The following is a 12,360-nucleotide window of genomic DNA, read 5'->3' on the forward strand; positions in this document are numbered from 1 at the left end:
AAATAATGCAACATGCTACTCAAAATATAATGTATGCACGTAATTGTATTACCCATTCTGGTACTAGTGTAGCTGTATTAATATCTTCTACCACAAAAACTAGGAATATAGATAAAAGTTTGTGAAGAAATTCATTATAACACTATGGCAAATTCTTTAAAAAATGAACAATGCTTTACAAACTATTATAAAAGAAATATTATCCTTTTGAAATTTACAAATGAATTACTCCATAGGAAGCACTTGTTAACATCGGAAAATTAAATTGTGTAGAAAAAAAGCAGTACATTTCTTTTTCCAAATGCGGTTAAAATTTTAATCACTTTTAATCAAATTGCTTTTGTTAAGCCTAACTTCTTTTATACTAGTTCCGTGCAAGAATTTCAAATATTGCATCTTTCATGTTTACAATTAATAGGAAACAAGAAAAAATTACTTAATAACGACCATCTTAAGTTACATTACATGTATTTTTAGTTTTAAAGAGTTCTTACAAACATTATCGTAAATATATCGTGTTAAATTTTCTTCTTCGCATGAATAAAATACATCGCTTCACCTAACATAGTACTTTATTTGCATGCATCGGTAAATCTTGATGTCTTCATTTAAATTCATTTTCTTTAAGTAAATAAATAAAAAATATTATTTTACATTATTGTTAGATTTCAGATAGAAAAAAATATATATGTTGCGATTGGAAATGTCACATAATAGTAAAACCTCAAAAGAACTTTGTATCTATGTTACCATGAATGACCGAAATCAAGTGAATGCCGATTTTCACCGGTGAATGTCAAAAATCACGCAGTCGCTTTGGTGAATGTCCGAAATATTTGTTATATACGATTTGATATAAATTTATTTCTTGACATTATTATATTTATTCTATATTTTATTACCTCCTAAGGATAGATTACGAGAAAAATCAGTGTTCGGTGTAATGTATACCGGGCAGTGGCACTTAACTAGACTTAGTATATAATTCGGACATTTACCAAAGCGTTTATGTGATTGTCAATATTCACCGGTGGAAGTTAACAACCACCCGTTTCTATCATTTACAATAACATCTATTATTACTAAAAAGAACTGCATTTTTTGCTAAGAATAAAAAAAGATCATAGACAAGAATGTTTCTTGAATAAGGCATTTAAAAATAGAATTTTTAATGTAAATGAAATATTCCATTTTCCTACTACTATTTCTATCTCGATTTCTTGTTCTTTTAAAATCTCACTTTTTTATTTCAAGTCATTTCGCCTATTTTCTCCAAAAAACATTTTAAAAAAATCACCAAAATGAGAGGAGTACTCTATCCTAAATTTCTGCACTGATTATTTCATTTATACTTTTCTGGCAATAGTTTAACAGTAGAAGATTTTAGTAACTATAAAAGAGTCTATTCAAGTTCAATTTTAACTGCTACCTCTTTTCCGCATCTTAATGTTTGTTGGAGTTCATATATCTCAGACATTCTTTTCTTCTACATTACTTAAAACTTATCTATCTTCAATTATTCAATCTCTAAAGCTAAGGACTGAGACTCCGAAACTGGTGATTGTCAGTTTTGGACTATCAACATTGAATAAAAGCGTAGAATTTGTTAAGGTTTCCATAGATTTATATGTAATCGAAACATCATTATTCTAATATGCTTATTCAATAATTTTTTTTAATTTGAAATCAACAGGTACCAAATATTGAATAGTAGCCATTTCTTTTCTAGTATACAGATATTTTTATTCCTTGGTATTTTTTAAAAATCTTAAAAGCAATGGATCCCTCTTTTTTTGTCGCTAATTATTAATTACATTTTTTTGCGCTATTCTGGCGCCTAACAGTCATTTTTTTACGCTTAGTGCACTTGTTATACAAGATCTTTCAAAATTAGTTGTTGAATAGAATTTCTCTGCGAGAAAATATGTTCCTCAAATTATCTACTATATGAAACGTAAATCTATGTTTCTTTCTGAATTAAAATGATCGAATGATCGATCAATAAAAAAAAAGAAAAAAGAAAAAAAGAAGAATATTCTTTTACCGGGCGAAATAAAAGCTATAGTTTCAAATCAAGCTTGCCATTTTACAGTAAAGATTTATTTGGAATTTTGAATGCACAAATAATTTAAACACTACCCCAGACCATCCAGCTTAAAGACCGTATTTAAAGACCATACAGTTGCAGTCTAAGCCAATTCGAGGAGATTTTTGCATTTAAATGAAAATTGGATGCCTGCATGTAACGTCATTTGGAAAATAGTAACATTCGTCGAATCAGAAAAAATGCACGCTCGACACGTGAAGTAGCTTACTGGTAGGCAATTAAATCTGATTTAAATCACACGGTTAGGCATAATCACATGACTTCTTTCGGAGTTGAAAATACCCAAATCATCAAAATCAATACAAAACTATCAATTTTTCTACACTTTCAGTGAACCAGATTATTTAAGGTAGGTGTAACTGGCCTAAATATCAAAGTGATACGTAAGTGAAAATAAAAGATTTTCCAAAAATCCTAAAGTTCAAACTTTAACTACGAAATCGAAACATTTAACGATTCAAGAGTCTTTGCTCTACGCAAAACTGCGAATTTTGGTAGATTACAGATTTTGATGGATTCAGGGATAAAAAAATGCAGCTTATTATTATTTTTAAAAAAATATAGAACTTCTATTGACTAAACTGTATAGTTTAAATAAATATAATTTATAATTTTTAAATAAAGAAAATATATCCAATTTCTTATGGAACTTACTAATGGAAATAATTTGCAATTTTACAACCATAATGTTTTCGCATCCACACATTTTTCATATATTTGAAAACGAAGAATCATAAAGGTACTCAATTGGGTATACTATAGCCTACGTCACAGATCGTGTTATTCCTACTAAATTTAACTAGTAAACAGCATTTTCTGCGAACCTGATTTCTAGCAACAAGTAAAAGCATCAAACGAAGTGTCTTGTTTATAAGTCGCTACTCGCCAGGTTGGAATTGTATTAGTCTAGTTCCTTTGGAAATAATTTATATTGTTGTTTTACCGAAGTTTATGAATTTAGTAAACATATTTAAAACTCAGTTTATTAAATAAACTAAAAGGTAAATGTTATTCCTAGTAAGTGGAAGTAGTTGTGCTTTTTTCATATTATACCCAATTCATTATTAAAATAATGTTCAAAATATTATTTTTAACGGGTAGACATCAGTATTTTTTAGCAGCTTACTGCTAATTTATATATAATGACGTCATGTTAAAGAAGCAGTAAACAACTAAACTCTGTGTTCGAATTATCTCAAAAGATTTTTCATATTGAGAAAAAAAATCCTTAATTTGAATCAGTCATGTTTAAGTGGATGAAGAAAGCTGTGTGAGTACATACAAAAATTTTATTAAAATTTACAAATTTTATTTTAAACGTTTTTGAAGATTTTTTGATATTTTTTGATTAATAATGGCGCAAGCAAAAAGCCGTCAAGAAATGTAGATCTTCACAACATAATTCATTTTATTTTATTTATTTTTAACGTCTAAAAATGAAATACAATACTACAAACTAAAATGAAAACTAGTTGAATTTCCTTACTCTCGGATAACTGAAATGTACCGATTTTTTTCTGTTCCGTATGTGATATTAACAATGATTCTAAGGAATCTTAGCTCAATGGCAAGCTATATTAAGGCTAATTAAAAATTATATTAAATATTAAATAGGAAAATATGTTCTGTTACGTTAAATCAAAATGAAAATTAATTGGTTGTGATATACACAGAAATTATGTTTTATTTAGTTTATAAGTTGTTTATGTTGTAATTCTTTAGATTTTTTTAACACATAAAATCATTGTAAAAAACATGTGTAATCTGACGTAGAAGTTACGAATAAAAAAATGAAGAAAAATTGAAAAAGTCCGACAATATGCGTATATCAAGTGAAAAGAAATCCAATGATTTCCCTTTAATTATTCAAAAAAAGTTGTTAGGTTTTTATTTGAACGTAACTTCCTATCGGATTTTACTGTAATTTAAAGTTTATGTTTCTTACGCCATTTTTTTTTGTCTTTGTTATTTAATTTTTACATTCTTTTAAAACACTTGCTGGGTAGAGATAATTTTAATGCAGAAACGTAATAACTTAATATTTAACTCAATAATGCATTTTTTTAAAAAATAAGTTGAAATAATAATGAACTTACGCTTTGGAAGTATTACCAACCATGCTGAAAATATTTTAGTACCAAGTAAGATAATGTAAAATTTTCATATTTATGAAAGACGACTACGAACCTGGTGTAAAAGCCATTTTTATTTTTTTTATTATAGTATTGAAAAATTTCGTAAATAACAATTGTCTGATCGTCTGCCATTTTGTGTTTGCATTTCCGTATTTTATTTTATTTTATAACCGACGATGAACAGCTGACCCAATTTTTCGGGTTTAAAACTACTAATGTTCAACTCCGCAGTTGTTCCACCCATTTTCAACTCCATGAACATCAATGTTTAACTTGTAATTTTAAATTGTCCAGAAAACAAAGGAACTTCTGGATTCAGTGCATTGAGAAATTTTCCTCCTTGGAGGACTTTTTGATGGCACAAACCCTCATTTGCCTTACAAGGAGAGGAAAACCATGAAAACCTCCACTGTTTAGCCTGACTGCAATTGGACTCTGCAGAATGGTTCTTACATACAGGAAGCTCTAACAGGAAGCTAATAAATACATACATCTTATATTGCTTGTTTTGGACTTCTTTTAATGACTTGATGGCAAATGCAGCCTCAACAAAGTTTATTAATTCATTTTGCAACTTTATTTACTTCAGAAAGTGTAGGAAATGGAGACCATTAATGCAGTGTAAATTTCTTTTTTTTTTAAAAATTAATAAATAAATATTTTTCAATCTTTCAATATGCATAATATGCGTATGGAATAATTTAAGTACGCTGATATAGCGTACTAACTTTTTTGGCGAAGAACAACAATGAAAGTAGCCGTAGTTTTTTATAACCAAAAATATAAAATGTTAAATATAATAATATCATCAATCTAAATACTATTATATGAACCAGTAAAAAATTTTCATGGTATATGCATCAAGTTTTGAGCAGAAAAAAAATATTACTCTGCATAAATTGTTTGGTAATGATGGGATTTCCATCTACTTAGTGACAAACTTAATATTTCAAGGGATTGATTTCATATAAGCTATTTAATTAGCGCTAAATATATGGAATTAGACTCACAAACCTACTTTCTCAGAATGCATTCCAACTAATACAATTTTCTGATAATTAATAGATGATCAGTAGCAGTAAATTGAACAATATGATAATAATAATTAGCTTCTTATAGTTAATTTCACTTTTTTCGCATTTCGTCACATCTTGAGAACTTCTTTTTTGTTCCGCTCTTTCTTATTTTTGAAATTTAAAAACCCGTTTATACAAATCTTAGAATGAAAATAAATTTATTATTTCAATTTCAACTGCAAAGGAAAAATTTAATAATTTTATTTATGTAGTTTATTACATTTTGTTTTTTTAAAAAAAAAGAAACAGCTGTAACTGATAAAGTATCCAAAACAACTTATGCCGTCGAAAGGGTACCATAATTATTATTCCGATTTCTTACAAATTATAAATCTTACAAAAATTTTTCTCATCGGAAAATGTAGTTTTAAAAGTGCTGCAATAATTGTGCTAATGACAATCAGTTTGTTTTATTTGACAATTATTAAATGAAATAATAAATAAAAATAGTTTTTAAAGAAAATAATTTCTAAATTAATAATAAAAATAATCGATAAAAATTATTATTTAAGTAGCATTATCTTTGGATAAACAAGTTTTATCATTTTGTCAAACCCTTTTCGATTTTCAATGAAAAAGTTCCTGAAAAAATATTAAATTCAAAAAGTGAAATTTACAGTAAAGTGAATGTATATTTTTGTGTCCGATTTTGTAAATCAATATATAGTTATCACTAATTAATAAGCATTATTGAATTAAACTCTTTTAAACAGATAAAATTGTTTCGTGAAAATCTAAGCATTATGCCTAAATATATTCAAGGGTGAAGTGTTATTTTTTGCTTCATTGCGCGTAATGTATCCCGCATATGCATGTAGTTGATACACCAAAACTTAAGATTTTCGCACCAAAACTGAAACATTTTGTTTTTAAAATGTATTTTTTCATATGCTTTCAAATTCTATATCGCAGTTATTACTGGAATTTAGTAAATTGAATGACAAAATAGCATTGAAGTTTATAAGTGGTTTTATCGGTTAACCTTGCAGGAAAAAAGATTTTTCTATATTTTTCATTTCCTTGTGTTTTAAAACAACATATTGGATTATAAAATACTTTTCGCCTACTCTAATCTAAAGAAACTTTTTTACGCAAAAATCTATTTCTAAAAATTTAAATGAAATTAATCGCACATTTTAGGTGCCTTTTGTATAAAGTTAACTAAAATTTAATGAGAAAGATAAATTTGGATTCTATCTGAGCAACAAGCAAAGTTTTGTTCCCGATGTTTTACGTTATTACTGATAGAGCTATGACGTCACCGTGTTCTAAAAATATTAATGAAGTCAATTGCTCTTGTTATAAGTACTTTTAATAATTTCGATCTTCTAAAAAAAAGTCAAGATGATGAACTTTCTAAAGAAACTGTAAGTTTTTTTATGCATAATTTTATACTAATTATTGATGATTCAGGTTACACTAATGAGTGAGATATATTTCCTTTCGGTAAAAGTTATTTTGAAGCTAATTTGTAAAGTGCTAAATACTAACGTATAAATGAACTTTGAATGGTTTCATTTTTCATACAATTTTGAATTAGATAAATTTGTTAGCAGTCATAAGTGTCTATTTTAAACTATTTCTAAAACAAAAGTAATATTTTACTAAGGTTTGAAGGCAAAATTTAAATTCCTAAACTAATAAAGCTCTAATAATATTTTCTACAGTGAAAGTTATGAATAAAGATAAAATTTAATAAAAACAGTGGTAACTTTGTGACAAAATGCACGCTGCTTTGTAAACTCTTTTCCAAAAGATGTATTATTTGTGTGAAACTGTAATTTATCTATTACACAGAAATAGTTCCTTGTTAACTATATTAATAGGTTTTAGAGCGAAGAATATTAATTTTGATTGATATTAATTGATCAGCTTTTAAGTAAATATTTCACGTGAACATTTTTGTCATCCGATGTAATAGATCATATCACCGAATCCAGTCTTTCGTTTTTGCAAGCGTTTGCAAATCTCACTGTCATAATGAAATCTCATTTTCTCTATTAAGTCAATGACTGAAAATCTTAAAATTTCATGTCGTTCCTAAGCTTCTCCTTTATTTTAGTGTAGCTAAATTATTTCAAAATAGCAAAAAATCTCTAAAAAGAGAAATATTTTACAAATACTTCAAGAAAAATAGGTTATAAATTCACCGATATTTTAAAATTTGCTATTGCCAGAGAAACATATAGTACACCTTATTTCTCATAATATAGGGTGGTATTAATTTTCAAGCATCACGTTATTGATTTGTTTTCATTTTGAAAGAGGAAAAGAGGTTTATGAGAAAAATTAATAACCTTTTACCTTGCATTTTCGGAGTTTTAAAAATCATTACTTTTCTGAAAACATTGGTAATCATATTTGGCACAGTTTCTTTTAAACCTAAATACCATATTTTTCTATTCTTAAAAATTATCAGAATGTCTCAGAAGCTTAAATGATCTTTTAGAGCAGAAACTACCTTTATTTCACACATAGTTCATTGAGGGATAAAGTATTTCAATACCGCAGAAAGAATGAAAGAAAAAAAATTCTTTACACTTGTTGTATGTACACAGTCCATTATTTTTTCTGTCCTAACCGCATCATTTCAGTTTTCAATTTAGCATTTTCTAAAGATTGTATCTGTGATCGAAGTTTTAATACAAAAATTATAACGATAAAAAGTATAATGTTTTTTCATCAAATTTTTTGAAGTGTTTTGTTTGTGGCGTATTTGTGTGTTTTATGCACAAAATCTTCGCATATTTGAAAACGAAGAATCGGAAAAGTACTCAATTGGGTATAATATGAAAAAAGCACAACTACTTCGATTTAGTAGGAACAACATATGACGCAATGCTAAACGAATGGAATTTAGTTGTTGTTTATTTAGTTATTGTTATTAGTAGTTGTTGTTATTTGTTTCAGTTGTTGTTGTTTATTTAGTTGTATTTAGTTTCAATAACTTTTCTTTATAATGCAATAAAATCTGGCGAGCAGCTATTTAAACGATCGAACACTTCGTTTGTTTATTTGTGGCTTGAAGTTAGGCTCGCAGAAAATGCCGTTCATGGGTTAAATTTAGTAGGAACAACACAACCTGTGACGTAGGCTATATTATACCCAATTCAATATTAAAATAATGTTAAAAAAATAATTGAATATTTTTAATGGGTACGCATGATCATTTTATAGCAGCTTGGTGCTAATTTTTATTTAATGACGTCATATTAAAGAAGCAATAAACAACTAAACTCTGTGTTCCATAAATTTCTTTGTTGAAATTTTGAATACTCTTAAAAGATTTTCTTTTTGAAAATTTTAATATTTAATTTGAAAGAATTCAATCATGTTTAAGTGGATTAAGAAAACTGCGTGAGTATAAGTTAAAATTTTATTAAAATGTACTAATTTATTTTAAAGTTTCACAAGATTGTTTTGTTTTTAGAAGTTAAGATTCAAAATATGAAGAAAAAATAGAAAATGCTCGACTGTATGTGTATATTATGTGTAAAGAAATCCTATGATTTCCATTTAATTCTTTAAAAAATAATTTTTAGATTTTTATTTGAATAAACCTTCCAATCGAATTTTATTGTGATTTCAGGTTTCTGCATCTTATGCAATTTTTTGATACTTAATTTTTATAATCGTGCATAATACTTGATGAGTAAAGAAAATGCGTCTTAGAAATTCAATAACTTAATAATATTTTTGTTAAAAAAATAAGTTTAAATAATAATTAATAATGATTTAGAAGTATTGCCGGCTACGTGTCAAACCTAAAATATGTTGACACCAAATAAGAAAATGATATTCATGTCTTTCACAAATAAGAAAACTTAAAATATTCATATTTATGAAAGATGAAGAGTAGCCTACTTTAAAAGCCTTTTTTATTTCTCGCTTATAGTGTTTAAAAATTTCGTAACAGATTATAATCTGGTAGTCCGGTAGTTTGTCTTTACATTTCCATAGTTTATTTTTTTTTATTTTATAACCGTCGTTGAACAACCGAATCAATTTCTTGGGTTTACGACTTCTAATGTTCGAATCCGTAGTCTTGTAATTTTGAATCCAATCCAGAAGACAAGGGAACTCCTGGAAGTGGGAGAAACGCGCCCTCGTGGACGATTTTTTTGTTGGAAATAACCCGCATCTGCTTTACTCGGAAAGGAGAATCACGAAAACCTCAAACGGTTTGAATAATGTCAGGGGGACTCCAATTCATGATCTGTCTACCACTGAGGATGAGACGTCGGCTTTGTGGTCTGTGCGAGCCGGGTGTGGAGTTCATATCGACAAAATCATTTCTGGGATTCGAATCAGGTTCATCTTATTGGAAAGCGAACGCTCTATCTCCTGAGCAATGACTCTACATTTCCTTATATTTTATTTTATTTGATAACCGTTGTTGAACAGCCGACCCAATTGTTTGGATTTACGAGTATTAATGCTAACCATCGTAGCCTTGGAATTTTGAAACTCAATCCAGAAGACAAGGGAACTCCTGAATCAAGTATTGGGATAAATTTGTCTTCTTGGAGGAATTTTCAATTGAACTAACCCGAATTTGCGTTACATGGACAAGAAAACCACGAAAACATCATACAGTTACAATGATGACAGGGGGACTCTAACCCGTGATCCGTCCACCATTAAGAATATTTTACGTCCGCAGTGTGTTCGATGCAAGCTGGATGCGGAATTCGTATCAAATCGTTATCTCTTGGATTCAAATCCAGTTCAAATCATTGAAAAGCGAATGCTCTATCCTCTGAGTCATAACGGATCCCATTGCCACACATTTAATATTGCAGCTGCTTTTAAAACTCAGATATTTGATTAAAAAAATAAACAAGTTTATAGTCCTTATATTGTTCCAATATTTCGCTGTAAAGAATTTCGGCATATACAAGCACTGAAAGAAAAAGAATTGCATTGGTAGAAAATCATTGATTAAGAGTTATTTTTTAATCTTCCTTCTTTCTTATTTCAGTATCCAACACAATCCATTGTTTTCTTCATGAGAGCCTAAAGTTATCATCTTTAGGATTCCATGACTAAATAAACCATATGATGACTCTATTTTTGGATGTTTTCTTTTGGTGATAATGTTCCATCTGTATATGTCTTCTTACATTGATGGTTTTGGACTTGTTTTTTTATGACTCAAAGGCAAATGTAGCCTAAATATTATGATTTATCAATTGTTTTTGCATTTATTTTAGAAAATGTAGAAAATGGAAGTCATTAGAACAATGTAAATTTCTTTTTTTTATTTTTAAATAAAATAATTAATTAATATCTTCTTGCCTTTTAATTTGCATAGTATAGCTATTTAGAAAAATGTTGCTCTGATTTAGCTTACTAACTTTCTAGGCCAAAAACAGCATTGAAATTAGACATAGTTTTATAAACAAAATTATATAATGCTAAATATAATAATATCATCCATCAATATATATTGTTATCAACCAATATACGTTTTTCATTATATGTATTTAAGTAATTAAAATTTTTAAATCTTAAATTTAAAACACATTCTTAAAAGTATTATTTCTATTAATACCTTACATCTAATATATTTTTTAATTTCTTTTGAATAACAAATTTCTTATTAAATAGATTTCTTGATAAGTGAATAAAAGGAGTCGATACATTAAGAAACGTAAAGAAAATTTATGAAAAGCAAAATAAAACAATTTATAAATAAGTGCATGAATTAATTTTCATTTATTGAGGAGAAAAGCACTATCTTTCCGCTTTATAGGACTGCAAAACTTGCCAAATTTTTCTCCACTCCAGTGAGTGCTTGATTTATTGTGGTACTAGGTACTACTGGAAATTTCATAACTGCTGTTGTGGTATTTGGTACCTATTTATACCTAAGAAAAGGGTTTTCGTAAAATGATTTCCCTATCTTCTCTGAACCGAATAAATACCAAGATTTCTTTTTTTGAATTTGGTATGAAAAACAAAATATTATTTTGAATAAATTTTTTGATAATGATAGGATTTCCATGAACTAACTTAATCTATCCTATCTTTATTTTTTTATGTGTATTAGCATATTTAATTGTCTTTACAAAACCGAATTATACTTTTAAACTAAATAATTAATTTAATTTAAATTTGAAATTTATTTTATGTTTCCATCAAAAATCCTGCTTTTGCTAAAACAGTTAAATTAAGTGCCACCCTGAAATAATGTGTAATTGTATCGAATTTTATCCTCATGTTTGAATTTTTAATAATTCTTTGAGCTTTTTCGTACTTTTTTGTATGAAAGAGTTGCCTTACTTAATGCTTCACGATATCTGTATAAATGGAAGAAATATGAGTGAAATCTGAAATAAGTGTAAATTAGTTTACAAGAATACTACACGAAAATTTTTTTATTCAATTTAATGAAATGTATTTTGCACATATTTGTTTATACATTTTAAAAGATTCTCACATGTGCTTTTCGCATCATTATTAAGTTTGAACCAACTAAAATATAATGAGGGAAGTAATATATTATCCTAAATATTTATCCTTGCTAGATTTTAGATATTTAATTTTCTATTTCTGATGGAAACGATCGATGATTGAAAGGTGCATTAAACTCCTCTGGCAAGTTTTTGATTCCAGGCGAGCTGTAAGCTCGTATTTTTTATTTCCAATGCTACTCGTAATAGTGTTAGCCCTATGACGTCGTGTTCTATAAATATTAAATTGATTATTTGTTCCTGTTATAAGTTAATTAATTATACGTGTTGTTACGCTACTGAATATTTAAAATCATATAAAGATGATGAATTTTCTAAAAAAACTGTTAATTATTTTCAATTTTTAATTCATATATAAGATTAAATTGAATAAAAATAATTTTCTAGTTCTCTTTTAAAGTTATTATCTATTCTGTCTAATAATAATGCATAAAGTAATTTTGAGCATTTCCTTAAATTATCACATATTAAGAACTGATTTTAAATAATTTTTTTGATCAAAACTGTATGCATAATATTTATTTATATTAAATGAGGAATGATCGTAATTGTACTATTAATTGATT

The 12,360-nt window shown here is 27.4% G+C and overlaps 1 long non-coding RNA gene across 1 annotated transcript; it reads left to right on the forward strand.

The window, feature by feature from the left end:
- The first annotated feature begins 3,295 nt into the window (after nucleotides 1–3,295).
- On the forward strand, nucleotides 3,296–10,607 carry LOC139425772 (uncharacterized). Its single transcript, XR_011636916.1, has 2 exons — nucleotides 3,296–3,377; nucleotides 10,300–10,607. It is a non-coding gene; the product is annotated as an uncharacterized lncRNA (long non-coding RNA).
- The last annotated feature ends 1,753 nt before the right edge of the window (nucleotides 10,608–12,360 follow it).

Source organism: Parasteatoda tepidariorum, chromosome 6, assembly GCF_043381705.1.
Source record: "Parasteatoda tepidariorum isolate YZ-2023 chromosome 6, CAS_Ptep_4.0, whole genome shotgun sequence".
NCBI lineage: Eukaryota > Metazoa > Arthropoda > Arachnida > Araneae > Theridiidae > Parasteatoda > Parasteatoda tepidariorum.